A 15492-nucleotide genomic window follows, 5' to 3' on the forward strand; every position below is an offset into this window, starting at 1 on the left:
AATGAATAGAAGTTGAGGCAATGAAGAGGGTGAGACTCAGGAAGAGAAAAAGGGAGGAAAATTACATGATCAAAAATCCCACATGAATTCACGTTTTACAGCAGTCTTTTGAATTAATACAGAAGAATGCAAAAAGATCAGAATGCAGACGTGAATAAAACTGATTAGGGAATGCAGTGTAAGGGAACCAAAGCATGTGTGACCTTGTTCTGGCAACAGAGAAAAGAAGAATTGTGTAATTCCTGGATCATGATATGTCTTTGGTTCAGTTGCTGGCTGTCACACTGAAGTGTTGTGCAGTTTTGCATAGGCCACTTAGTCTGCCTGTGCCTCAGCAACTTCCCTGTAAGAGACAGATAACTGTTGTAGATAGGAGATTTTCCTTTTTGGCAGAGAGCAGTTTCTGACAATTTTTCACTTTGTACAAGTTTGACCTTGTATCAAATTGGTACTTGAACTGCAGCACTGAATAATAATGTCTGCAAAGAGATACTGACAAATCTAAAGCCGTATGTGAAAGAACAGGAGGTAATAAACAGAGAAAACAGGAAAGATCCACTCTGAGAACTGAACAGCATCCCCAGGTTCTCACAGTGCCTGTAAGGAAGCCCTGGATGCAGCGGTGGGAGTGGACTGGATGTCACAGCAGTGAAGCACAGAAACCCAAGCAGATGCTGTCTGCTATGGGTGCTGATAACCTCTGAGAGGGCTCCCAGCTGTAAAAAATGAACGCTTTATCGGATCATTTTCTTTTTTGATTGTTATGGGTCATTTAGGAGGAAAGAGTTCGTTGACTTTCACCCTGGCTGGATAATAGAGAAAAGTATGCTAACTGGGAAGACTCAGAGAACTGGACATGTTTATAGATAAGGAACAAATTATTCAGTTTCTTGACTTCTTCTTTCTCTCTGCCTTATTAACTTACAATGTTTAGTTAAGAAAAAGCAGTTTCTGCTTATCTTAACTTGAACACAAAGATCCCCTCTCCCTCCAGCAAATCACAGAGCATTTGGCACTTGATTCCTATTAGAGATTGTGTTTAGGTTTATTATTGAAAAGTTGTGTTAGGTTTGTTAAAATATTTCCTTTGCAAAATGCATACTATCCAGACAAACTGGCAGCCTGTGCCCTTTAGCAGCACACAGCCATGTCTTTTCTGTGAAAAGGGAATACTGTGCTCAATACGTAAAGAAATATGATCTATATAAAAACAAAACAAACAAAAAAATCACCACAAACAAAACCACAAAAGCACCTGTAATAGGGTCTCTATACTTTAAAATACTTGTGCATTTTAAACTACTAATAATAAGAACAATAAACATTTTAGGAAAGGGCATTCCCTTCCCACTTTCCCTCTTCCCTGAAAACACCACTTTAACAAGGGAAGAGAGGACAGGCTTACACCATGAAAACAGGCGCTTTATGTAATAAATCAATATCTCAGCAAAAATGCTTCTATAAACCATGTGCAAGGAGACAATGTAGTAACAAAGGAAACAAAAAAATGAAATCAACCTGCAATCAAAAGTTGTACTTATTATTGTGATGGGAATATGATTTGTGTTGAGAAATTAAATTCCAGCGATGAGACCAAGTTACATTTTCTCTCTCATGTGGGAGCATTGAAAAAGTGGATGTATCTTCAAGTCACAAGAGAGCAAATGTGCCCAGGAAGAAATTAATACAATAGCTGTTAGAAAAGAATGATGAATATTTGTATATGTTTCAGCTGTAAATGAATCCAATTGCTGTCTCAGAGGAAATCTTCACAAATCAAATTACCACAGCAGAGGCTGTGGTTAAAAATTTTGTAGTATAAACCCCAATTTTTTTGAAAGCGAGTGATTAATTGGCTTCATATCATAAATCTGATCAGCTGGTAGGATGATTAATCGGACATGCTGGTTCCCTCTCTCAGATCATTCCTTCTTATCGATTACAGCACGGCTTTTTCTTCCCTACAGTTAAAGCTCACTAGTTTTTCCTTAAAATGATCAGATTAGACCTGAAATGTTTACTGTGTGTAAACTAATTCTAGTCACTTGAAACTTCATGTAGAATATATTCTGGCTAAATCTGATTAAAATGGACACTTGACTTCTGATTTACGCTCACTTCAAGAGACAATGTAGCAGCCCCTGATGTGTAATTAGACGAAGCGCACAGAGTCCCCTGCGCGGGAGGAGGCAGGAGCTCCTGGCCAGTCTGCCACTTACCATTACCCACACCATCAGAGGCTGTCACTGAAGCAAGAGCTGAAGTCCAAAGGCAGAGACTGAAAGTGCCCTGTTTCTGACTGCTACAAATGACCTTGAGACATCTGCAAATGTCAGGTCGTCCAGTGGTACTCTCAGACAAGAACCCATTGTGATGCTTTTCTCAGTTATGAAATACTATTTTTGAAATATAGTGCTTGAACTATACAACACAAACAGGATAAATAAAACTTGTGGTAAGCAGTTCTATTTGTGTTTACAGGAGGTTTTGAGCTCTTTCTGGATTCTGGGCTGCTTCTGGTTGTCTGTGGCTCTTTATTTCCTCCTTATGGTTCAAGGTCTTCAGAGAGTTTATGATCATAAAAAATCTCAAGTGCCTATTTTCATCTCATCCATCCTGACCTCTCAGATACTTTGCACAGTAAGCCACATCCTTCCCTAAAATCATGCCTTTTCCGGCTCTGTGTTATAATTCCAGGTTCTTCCTTCCTCCTTTCTGCTCATGCTTTTACTCCTTCCGTTCGGTTTTATTTATTGTTTCACTGTTTTCTTTTCCAACCTTCTTACTTCCATCACTCCTTGGAAGCTCAGTCTCTGTACTGTGCCTCTGATTTCACTCACCCAGTTTTATCTGCTGCTCACAATCACACCTTCCAATCTTCACCATGTCTTTCCCACCAAGTACTTGTCTATGGTACTTCTCCCCTTGCTAGCAACTACATGGGGCAAACCAGGTTGCTTTGGCCTCTTATTCATGTGGTCCTTTCTGTACTCATTGCAGAAGGGGTGTTTTGTTTTCTTGATCTGATTGCCATTTTTAAATCTGATCCCTGATATCCTCTTAGCTTTTATAGGTACTGCAGTCATTTTCCTGAGTCCCTTCACTATCCCTCTGTGAGTCACTGACTTCAGATGGAGGTTAACTCTGTGTCTTTACCTGGAAAAAATAGTTCCACTTGCCCTTGTACTTTTTTATGATCTCCTTCTTCCTAGGTCTCTTCTGTTCACATCACTCTCCTACAGACTCCATTAAAATTTTTTCATCAAAAGTCCATATATCTAGCCTACAACTCACAAATAATCTCTTAAATCCAACTCTCTTGTAAATTCCTCTTTCAAGTCTGTTCAGGTATGCCCTTCTCCCCCTGTGCTTTCTGTAACAAATTGTCAGGATCGGTCGGAAGACAAGAATCTTCTAGTATTTGTATCCCATGCCATGTATCTAATATTAAATCCAAGTAGATGAGTATAAAGCTGATCAATATATATATATAGTGTTCCTCCTGCTCCACTGCTACCTCTTACCTGAGCCTTTGTATTGACAGTGACATTTACTCATTGAATATTTCACAAATAAGATATAGTTAATGAGAAGGAACAATCCTGACTGGAAGGTATCTTACAGTATAAACAGTAGAAAAAAAACATAACAAAAAAGTAGTGAATTAAATGTCTTTAAAATATTTTTGACTTCTTGGCATATCCCTATATGCTGCACCCTTATGAAGCATTGATTTGCACGTTCAGTAGACAACTTAGAATATTGTAGAACCTTCTCGTAAAGCCACAGGATTAGGGCAAAAAAAAAAATTCTGAACTGAATTCCTTTTCTCCTTTCAATACCACTGATTTGTGGTAGAAATACTTGTAGGAGTACTATTTCCTTCCATAGGAGTCCTGGAGTCTATTTTCTAGCCTCAGAATAACTAAAAAATGCATACAAGTTCTTTTAAACACAAAGGCAAGAATAGATGCAAATTTTAATCTAGCCCGGCATTTTATTTCATGCAATATTATTATTCCATTTCAGAGTAATTTTGGTATTTTTATGGTATTTAAATTGCTACAACTGTAACTTCTAAAGAAAAAAGAAACCAATAAAAAGCAAAGCAATTCCTTGCTCTGTCAACAACTGTGACACTAAAACTTGATATCAGATGCCAAAGGAAAAGAAAAAAAAGAAGGATAATGGGGATAAATTGAAACAAAATATCTGGAAAAACAGAAGTGAGAAAACCAGAGGAAAAAAAATGAAAAACAAATGAGAATTATTTTTCCTAACTATAATATGAAACTTTCTATGAATGTGGCTCTCTTCTGACTGATATTCTGATATTCAGGGCATGCAAAAATAGCCTGGTCATTTTTGCGTGACTATTTGTCTTTATATGTTAAATGAGATGGGTTCCACTATAGAAGTGGGATTCTGTTGCCTAAATGAAGATGTTGATGTTTGTTTAAGATGTATCAGAACACCCCAGACATCTCACTCTGTTAACAGGTATGGCATGGGGTTCTTGGGAGACCCTTATCCTTAAGGAATTTCAGGCAGAGACCAGACAGGATATTGCAGGGCATGAAATCCTTATCAACTGGAGCTCATCTCACTTAGAGATCATATTTTGTAACCTGGTACTGGAAACTAAATGGAAATGACTATATGAAGAGGGGCAACAATTCTTGTAACTAGGAAAAGCAAAAAACATAAAGCACAGGACTATGACAGCAGTCACTATTACAAGTGCCAGAGAGCATAAAGACCTCTGAGGTGGCAGTTGCTCTGAGTAAAAAGGCAATAAACTAGAAATGACTTATACACAGGGACAAGCACACAGCTGTAACTCAAGAGAGTGGTGAGAAAGCAGAAGCAACAATTTTAGAGGAATGAGCCAATATCTTGTAGCATTTATTCCACTTCTTACAGGTTTCTTCAGTTTCCTGCATGCTGTTGGACTCTGGGCTTTTCTCTGCTTTGACACTTTGCTCTGTTGCTTCATGTGTTCATTTTACATTTGGCTATGGACTAAATAGATTTATTTGCTTGTTTCTATGCCAAACCTCCTGTTTTAAAGGGAATATTTTACATACATAATACATTTTCTCCATGATTTTTTCATGCACGTCAATGCCTTGTGTATAGAAGGGGGAAAATAACAGTTCCAGAGTGCTTCAATCAAGATCGTGCATTATGGTGGTGTAGGACAGAGCTGAAAGAGAGAGTATAAAGCTTGCAATAAGGATGGTATATGGTTTGTCTTTTATAACGAATAGCTTGAACTCCTTTCTTTCTTCGTTGCCATGGTATCCTTTTGTGACTTTATTTATAAATGCTTTACATAGAATTCATAGTCCGTAGATGTTTCTCGGGATGGTTTTGCTTTTTTTATTTTAATTTCTGTGTATTGTCAAAGTCTCCTCCTGTACCGACTTCGACAAATTCAGGCATTATTGAGAATACCCAGACTGGATATTTTCAGAACAATGGGAGAGTTGCTAACACCTCATATTTTATCAAAAATCATATTGTGTTCAGCACAGATTTTCATGCTATTTCTATCAGTACTTAGACTTTTAAAACCATGTGAATCACAAAGCATTGGACTCTTCAAACTCCACCAAAAGGCCAACAGAAGAGTGTAGGTGCCTACGGGAGTCCCCAAGAAGTTACTGGAGTTCTGCAGATAATTTTAATGCATTTTTCCTGCTTCTTTTTTTTTTTAATAACCAAAAATAATAAAACTTTCAAGGCCCAGAAAATAAGAAAGCCCAGATCTATACACAAATAATTAGACCACTTTAACACACTATAAAAATGCTCATTCTTTAAAGTGTGGAATGGCTCCAGAAGAAAAGGTGAGAAATTATCCCATAAGTATGCAGTAGCCCTGTGGTCAGCTCCCTGCTTGAAGAGTGGATTCAAAGATCTCTAAATCACTGCCGTGACCACACTAGAAGGCAGACACTGGCTAGGCTCCAGGTGATTCTTCTGTAAGATCTCAGCTGTGCTCAGAAGAAAAGCCTTTGAAAATCCTACTTCAGGGCTTCCTCTACAGCTAAGGACCTGAGCAGCATGTGAATGTCAACAGGCAGGAATCAGATGCCTTGGGGATTATACAGTGGATGAGTTTTATTCCTGAATGCTTAAAAAGATAGGCTGGTGTTTTGAGTCCAGCTAGGCTTCAGTGTTTCAGAGGGTTAGCATGGTTTAGGCAAGCTGGATTTGAAAGTCAGCAGTACCCAAAGGAGTGATGAAGTTAATATTTCAAGTTGTAGATATCCCTGCTGATTGCAGAGGAGCTGGACTAGGTGACCTTTAAGGGCCTCTTCCAACTCAAACAATTCTATGATTCTATGATCTGTTCCAGCCAAATTTGCTACCCTGGAGAAGGTACTCACCCATAGGCAGTGGCAACTGTAACCTGAATTGAGGCTTCTTTGCTTCTGCTATCATTCTGAGGCATCAGAGCTGCCTGCTATCGCTCAAGCTACCCAGGGAGCTTTGAGGATCTGCTCTTCCCAGCTCCCAGGGGGTACAAAATCACAGGACATAGAGGATCTATCTGCCCTGAGTGGTCACCTTAGGGCTTTGCAGCAGATTGGATGAGAACTGAAGGTTTAAAGCTGGAGACTGTTCTGATCAGTTGTTACAAAGCCCCACAGTGTAAGCGCAGGGACACTCATCATTCCTCCCTGCCATGAGTCATCCCTGTTCTATGTCAGATTTCAGCAAGTGGTCATTGAGGTCTACAGACTGTGGACAAGATTCAAAGAAAAACCTCCAGGAAAACATCTACAGTTTGTACTCAAAATTGCTTTTCATGAATGTGAGCATAGTGGTTTTGTATGGTGGCCATCAACTATGTCTTCCATAGCCACAGACACTGCTGTTGTCCTACAGCACACTAATCCTAGAGTGGCACGTTGCAGTTCCTACAGTTGGTTACTTAGCCACCACAGAAGTTGAGCTGTGAGTCTAGTTTCCTTCCTGTGCAGCCCATTTTTCTAAATCAGTGATATCTTTTTCTGGGATGCTTCAAGAACACACTGCCTGTCTCTTATTGCTTCTGTTATATTTTGATTCTTTCTTCACGACCCAGAAATTCTTCATGACCAAATCATATATAACAAAGGTGGTCTCAGGTTTTATTGCTCTCTGCATGGCAAAGAAAGGAAGCACATCAGGTTGTGAGTGCTACTTTCAGCTATTCACAAGGGACGTGGTAAAATCCTTGCCAGCTGGTTTAACTGCACCTGTGATCTTGTCTGATTGTTGTCGTACCACTTGCTTTTCTCCAGAGTATTTCTCACTGCTGTTATGATCCATCCTGACTTCTTGTATGCTGAGAACTACATTTGTATTAGGACTTTTTCCAGTTTGGTGTCTCTGTTGAGACAACCATTAATTTGTCTGTTTTTCTTTATGATTGTTATTCAACTTTTTGTTAAACAGATGTGATAATCATACTGACAGGGCAGTGACAGGATTACACAAGTTTGATTAGTATATAATGAAAATTGCCTGCAATACAAGTATTCTGCAATTATGTAGAAAGCACAATGCCATCTGGGTTCTCCTCTCGTCTCTCTTCTTTTTTTTTTTTAATTTTTTTTCTAATAAATGACAACGAACAATAAAATATCACTCTGTAGTAAAATGTGAAGTACAGCAACAAGAATTTATAAAAAACATTTTGTGTCTTTGTGTTTTCTCTGAGCATGTTAAGACTTAGAAATCAGTCTAGCAAATGCTTAGCCTTCTGAGTAGTTCATATTCACTGAAGGAGCCATTGACTTTAATAGTGTGACCTATCTGATTACAGATTATTTGCAAGAGCCAAATGTTTTCAGGTCTGGTATAGAATGGAGAGGGATTGATTTAGATTCCTGCAGAGTAATCATTCCTTTTCTTTCTTTTATTCATTTGTTCCATGAAAATATGGCTAATTGCAATGCCCCAGACAAATGTGTATCACATAATTTCTATTACTACCATTGTTTTGTGCTTGCACAAAGGGTTTGTCAGTGGTTAAGTCCCACAGTGAGCAAAAGCTGGAGGCCAGGAGCTGGACATGTGCTCACCTCCTTCTCTTTGACTCACAGCAACATGACTGTGTACCACTGAAATCAAGTTTTGGCTTCTCAAATTGGACAATCAGAAATAAGTGAAGGCAGCTAGCATGTTTTATCCCTGGGACAACGCTGACATGGCTGACAAACTAGAAAGCTGTGCTGCCATTCAGCGAGGCCTGAACAGGATGGAGAGTTGGGCAGAGAGGAACCAGATGAGGTTTAATAAAAGCAAGCGTAGAGTCTTGCAACTAGGGAGACATAATCACATGCACCAGTACAGGTTGGGACATGACCCGCTGGAGAGGAGCTCTGTGGTGAAGGACCTGGGGATCCTGGTGGATGACAGGTTGGCCATGAGCCAGCAGTGTGCCCTGGTGGCCACGAAGGCCAGTGGAATCCTGGGGTGCATTAAAAGGAGCATGGACAGCAGGTGAAGGGAGGTGATCCTGCCCCTCTACTCTGCCCTGGTCAGACCTCACCTGGAGTACTGTATCCAGTTCTGGGCTCCCCGGTACAAAAAAGACAGGGATCTCCTGGAGAGAGTCCAGTGGAGGGCCACAAAGATGATAAAGGGCCTGGAGCACCTCTCTTATGAGGAAAGGCTGAGCAACCTGGGTCTGTTTAGCCTTGAGAAAAGAAGACTGAGAGGTGATCTGATTAATGTTTATAAATATCTTAAGTGTGGGAGTCAAAGAGACATGGCCAACCTCTTTTCAGCAGTCTGTGGGGACAGGACAAGGGAAAATGGCCATAAACTTGAGCATAGGAAGTTCCTCACCAATGTATGTAAGAACCTTTTCACAGCGAGGGTGACGGAGCACTGGGACAGATCACCTACCTGTGCAACCTGGTCTAGGGAGCCTGCTTTGCAGGGGGGATGGACTCAATGATCTCTAGAGGTCCCTTCCAGCCCCTACAGTTCTGTGATTCTGTGAACGTTGATGTACATGACCTGATAAGAGCCAATGACAGAACTGGGATTACATATCAGTCTTAACTGGATATCAAACTTTTTCCAAGTGAAAGAAGTTTATCCAACTCTTTGTTAAAAGCAGGGGGGGAGGAGGGATGTGGTAGAGAGATGAGAGGAGAGGAGGGGAGAGGAGGAAGATAATTATCCTTCTATAAATGTTGAAAATTAGACAAGAATTTCTGATACAAGGGTCTGTTGGATTTGGGCTTTTATCTCTGTAGAACAGTATTCCTTAGGCACCAAAATACATGGTTAGAAAAGTTCTTGCAAGATTCATGTATCCATGCATGTTTAATGAATTAAAACAAGAATTATATAAACCTCAGCTAACTACTTTCATCTAAGTCTGGGAAGTCCTCTGTGCTTTTGCAGTCAAAGCGTTGTTTGTGACATCTCTGACTGGCCTGTTTACATAAAGAAAAATAGCACAGTGCTTCTCAATAGCTGTAGAGAGAACAACATAAAGGAACTCTTACTTCTAGTGAGCAGTAGAGCATTTCTCCAAGCTGTTTTTGGCCCCCTGAGAACACCGTATCTTCATTTTCCATTGGGAAGATAGCACTGAGCAAAGGGCAGAGGGCAAATGTGAGATGGTGAATGAGAAAAAAAAAAAAACATTTCCAAAGTGGAAACAAGAAGGAAGACACAGCTATCCCCTTCCCCAGGCTTCAGAAGGGTTTCAGAAGGGACTAGGAAGGGTTATGCTATGTATCTGGAGAGCAGGGAAAGGGAAACATTTGGAATAAGCTACGCTCCAAAGCTTCACTAATATCCTAAGTTAAAAAAAAAAAATTAAGAACAGAAGTGACATGAGGTAAACAGAGAATGAGATAAAATACAAAGCGGTTTACCAAGGGTAACATTATGCCAAAATAATTAGATATCTCCTGGTGATAGCAAGCTGATTACCTAGACAAAGGCAATACAGTAGATGAAATTTGTCTGAATTTAACTAGAGCATTAGACATGGTGCCACATGGGAAAACACTAGTGAGGAAGAAAAATGGAGAATCAATGTAACATCTGTAAAGTGGGAAAGAGATGAAGCTTAGGGGGGCTGATAACCAGCTGTGCTCCAGCAGGGAAATGTCAGGCTGAAAAGAAGCTATTAGGGAAGTTCTCCTGAGTTCCTTCAGATTTGCCATTCTCAATGTTTTAATTACTGAACACAGCATTAAAAAAAAAAAAAAAAAAAAAAAAAACCCTAACAAAATTCTCCATTACTTAAAATTGGAAAATGTACACAGATTGGGACTATGGATCCAGAGTAGAGGTGGTTGGTCTGTGTCTCGCCTCAGTAGAAATCATAGAATCATAGAATATACCAAGTTGGAAGGGACCCGTAAGGATCCAACTCCTGATAGTGTGATATTCCCTTATGCTGAATGCAAGATCATATACTACTGATGAATACCAAAAATTTGCACAATAAACTGAAGGTAAAGTTGGAAGTAGCTGGAAACCCCAGGAAGATGTAAAAGGAAACAGTTTTTTCAGCTGTTTTATCCATCAGTTCCTCTTAGGGAAGTGCTCTCAGAGGGGCAGTGCAATGGTGGGAAAAGCATCTCGATATTTCCACGTCATACTTTTGCAAATGACAGAAGAGCTGGGGACTGAAGGAAAGGAACAGAAGTTGTATCAAATTGTCATAACTGCTCTCAAGAACTATGTTGTGGCAAGTATGAGAAGTGGGTTCTGCAGGGGTGGACAGCAGAAACCAGCAGAAAACTCTTCAAGCCTTTATGGTTCCCTTCACTGTTGTTGGGTGATGCTCCTTGCCAGCTCTCCCCAGTCTCCACTTGAAGCTGTCAGTGCCCACCCTGAGTTTTGCTTGTGTGGGTATCTCTGATCTGATGTTGCAGACAGACCCGCTCCATCACCTGAATAGCCACAATAACCAAAGGCAAAGCAATAGTTTGGCTTTAACTCTGCTTCAGAATGGCTTTCACCCTGTTTGAAAGCTTTTTACTGAAATATTTCCCTGAACAATATAAAGAAATCTTTCATTTAAATACTGAGAAAGCAATTATGTTTACAAAAATATTGCAGTCACACAAAGCAGTGTTAAATCAGTGCTAGCAATTTCCGAAATACAAAAGTTACAAAAGCTCTATGCTTGTCTCTTTTTAATTTCAGAGGAATTTTTAATAATAATAATTAAGATTTGTAACCTGCTTTTTGGAATTAATTTGAATTGACTAAAGAAGTTATGTAGTTTTGGGACTATTTCCTGTTTGCAAATAGTTTAAGCCAGTACTAATTTATGATAATTCTTATCTATGAAATGTATTAATCCTGTGGAAAACAAAATACTTACTAGCATTTGTTTAATGAAACGATTATCACTGAACACTTATCATCTGTCTAATGAAATTCCGCTATTCACAGATGGCTGTTCTCTTATACAGCAAATGCGTGCTCATTAGAACGAATATTTAGAAATAAACGCAGTTGTAAGTATCATAAACCTGACTTTGTTTTTCAGTAAAACTCAGAACAGATATTTTCAGACACAGATATGGACTATCAGCATGGAGTAAGATTTTTATCTCTTCTGAAGAATCCTCTTTGAAATTAAAAAGGGAAATAATCTGCTTTTCAAAGTAACAGATCAACAGAACAACAGCGAAGAGCTACACAACCCTGATCCAGAGGCAAGCAAGTACCCAAACTTCACCAATCTCCAGCCACCACATGTCTATCAAACTTTGTTGAGGCTGGTAATTATACTAATGAATTATCTGAGATTACAATGGCAATCATTGTTATTGCCTTTCCAAAACTAGGTTAAGTTTAGCCAGCCTTCACCATAACTGCATTCCTTTTGTTGTGCAGAATATGTATCTTTGTAATTTTATTTCTTCCATAGATTTGGACAGCCTGTAGGCATTTACCCCTCACTGCCTGATTTTGTTCTGCTCTGCTTTAGATGTTCTCAGTTATTAAACTGTTCCCATATGAAAATCTGGGTCTGCCTGAAGTCATGTCATGTTGAACTGAAGCTGAGATGTTAAAGCATGTGATTTAGCCATACAGAACAGCCTCACTCCTCTCCCACTTCTGTACAACTTCTGGGGATGGAGCCTGACAAAGTGTGTACAAAATCAAATCACTTCTCTACATTTTGTCCTTGGATTCATTCTTCCTCTATCCAAGGACAGCAAACAGGAAAATAACCAATACAGGAAAGGAAGGGAGCATTTACTTATAGGTATTAAAACGATGCAGCACAGTGACTTTGCAATCTGCATTTTAAAGCACCAGATGTCCCGTTACAGTAATCCCCTTAAGTTAAAGAAATACACGTATGAGATTTTTTGTCCTACCTCGGTCTTGTTAATAAATTCTGTGTCATTATAGGCCAAATTTTTCTGCCAATTTAAGATTGCTAACAATCAGCATGAAAACATAATGATTTCAAGTATGGTTTTATTCAAGAAGTAGATGCCAGGTGAAAGCAACTATTTAATTGCTAAATTTGGCAATAGCAGGCTGCACTAGAGATGGAGTTGCTGACACTGAGTGAAATTTTACTTCAGTAAATATGGGTTTCATATTTTACCCATGCACCACAGAGAAAAGAGCTTCATGTCACAATATTCTTCCAAACAAATGACAACGGTGAAAAAAAATACTATCTGTTTGGATTTCCTTTCCTGAGCAGCTTTTGTGGGATCACTAAAAGCCAAGGGATTTATTGAGGGAGCAGTCTCTCCCTGGTTAAGGACAACACAATTAGGAAATCAGAGACAACAGTGCCTGCCACATTGGAATCACTGATTTTTAAGGATAGATTTCATTTTTAATCATGATGAAACTGGAGACCTTGGCCCTGCAAAAATCCTCTGTGGAACCTCTAAGCCTGGGTAATTAACTGCACATTTCCCTTCCAAGTGCTTCTCTGTCACTTTGTGTTTCTCAAAATTGTATTATTGAAAGAAAAAAAAAAAAACCATAAAAAAACCTGAAGGGTATTTTCTCTCCTCTACTGCGTGGTTAAATCTTTGAAAGCTTTCTATTTTCATCCAGCACAGATCCTTCTCAGACATATCTCTGCCCAACCTCCAAGCAACAGAAAACCCAGATTATATGTTAAAAGCATGAAGTCTTCAGTGCATATGCACATAATATTTAAAATATTTTCTTTTTCTTAGTGCTTACATTTAAATGTTTTTTTTTCTCTGGAATCCAGATCATACTTTTCCCCTTTGTTAGATTTTCTGAAAACCTTCAATGTAATTCTCTTGGAAGTGCTATGCATTTCATTTTGTCAAGAATATTTAGTTTGTATCAGTCAGTTTGCTGTTCCTGCCAAGGTGCTGAGCCTGTTATTGGTTCAGCAACTGCCTGAACAGTAATGGGGATTTCACCTGAGTGTACAGACAGCAGATAAACCTGTGGCACTGGCAAGCCCTCATGTATATTCTGGACTTAGAGCCATCAGTCATTCCCACCATGCTTTTGCCAAAAAAGTGAATGGTCAGATGTCTGATTTTAGTAAGTGCATAATCCTTTCTGAACAGGGGAATAATCCTTCTCCAGAAGATATGAATCTCTTCCAAAAGCAACACCTCTAATTATGAAGCCCTGTGTAAGATACTTTATCAGCTTTCAAAATACCCATTGAGTTCAAACATTTCATCTCCAGTAGATCAAAACATGGAGATTTAGGCAATGAGTACATTTGTAGCCTGAAGTTTGTTCCATCACAGAACTGTAGAATTATTGAAGTTGGAAAAGACCACTAAAATCATCTAGTCCAACCATCAACCCATCAACGCCATGCCCACTAAACCATGTGCCTCGATATCACATCTACATGGGCCTAAACTCGAAAGGTGGGCCCATGTAAATCTAATGAGGTTCGACAAAGCCAAGTGCAAAGTGCTGCAAAGTGAGTACAAACTGGGAGAAGTCCTTGAGAGAAGCCCTGTCAAGAAGGACTTAGAGGTCGTTGTAAATGAAAAAATTAACATGAGCCAGCAGTGCATATTTGCAGCTCAGAAGGCCAATGGAATCCTGAGCTGCATCAGAAGAGGCGCAGCCAGCAGGGCGAGGGATGTGATTGTCCCCTCTACTCTGCCTTTATGAGTCCCCATCTGGAGTACTGCATCCAGGTCTGGGGCTCTCAGCACAGGAAATATGTGACATATTTGGAGAGGATCCAGAGGAGGGCCACGAAGATAATCAGAGGGCTGCAGCACCTCTCCAGTGAAGACAGGCTGAAGTAATTGTGTTTTTTTCATTCTGGAGAACAGAAAATTGTGGGGAGACCTCTTACAGCCTTCCAGTATTTAAAGGGAGATTATAAAAAGGTGAGAAATCAACTTTTTACTGTAGATAGTGATAGGACAAGGAGGAATGGTTTTACACTAAAGGAGGGAAGATGTCCGGGAGAAGTTTTTCACTGAGAGGGCAGTGAGGTGGTGGAAAGGGTTCTCCAAGAGGTTGTGTTTGTCCTGTTCCTAGAGGTGCTCGAGGCCAGGTTGGATGAGGCCCTGGGCAACCTGCTCTGGTGCTTGATCTAGCGGTCGACAACTGCCCATGGCAGAGGGGTTGGAACTTGACGATCTTTGAGGTCCTTTCCAACCCAAACCATTCTATGATTCTACTAATCTATGATCTGCTCCTTTCTCCAGCAGACATGAATCTCTTCCAGAGCATCACCTCTAATTTTGAAGCCCCATATAAGACACTTTATTAACTTTCAAAATACTCACCTCCACACATCCCATCTCCAATAGATCAAAACAGGGAGATTTAGGCAATGAGTACGTTTGTGGCTGGAGGTTTGCTCCACCAGGTTCAATTCAAGTGAAAAATACAAATGTTTGCTTTGTGAAAATGTCTGCCTTTTGGAACAGGAATCAGAGAAACTTTAACTGATCAAATTATCAGTTGGTTTCATTTTACCATGAGACAACACTTTTTTTCTGCTTAATACATTTCAGTGAGTCTGAAGACAGAGCAGCATTGTGGATTACAAACACCCTCATTCACCTCTGACAGCTCCACAGTAAAGACCAGAGTCAGCTACAGCAATGTCCACTGTTGGTTATCACTTTTTTTTCTCACATTTCTAGTAAAATAACATTAAAACAATAAAAACAAGCCCCTCCACAATAATACAATAGGAAGATTCCCAAAACAATCAGTTTTGTGTTTCAGTGTAGTTTTTCCTCCAAATCCAGTTCCTCAACATTTTCATTCCAAAATATTTTCCCACGAGGTTTTTTCTTTGCAATTGATACAATGGCTTCAACCCACTAATAGGTTACTTATTTTCCTTACTAACAGCAGCAAGGAAAAAAATAGAATCACAGAATCATAGAATGGTTTGGGTTGGAAGGGACCTTTAAGATAACCTAGTTCCAACCCCCCTGCTATAGGCAGGGACACCTCCCTCTAGACCAGGTTGCTCAAAGCCCCATCCAGCCTGGCCTTGAATGC

The sequence above is a fragment of the Numida meleagris genome, unplaced genomic scaffold, assembly GCF_002078875.1.
Source record: "Numida meleagris isolate 19003 breed g44 Domestic line unplaced genomic scaffold, NumMel1.0 unplaced_Scaffold252, whole genome shotgun sequence".
Taxonomy (NCBI): domain Eukaryota; kingdom Metazoa; phylum Chordata; class Aves; order Galliformes; family Numididae; genus Numida; species Numida meleagris.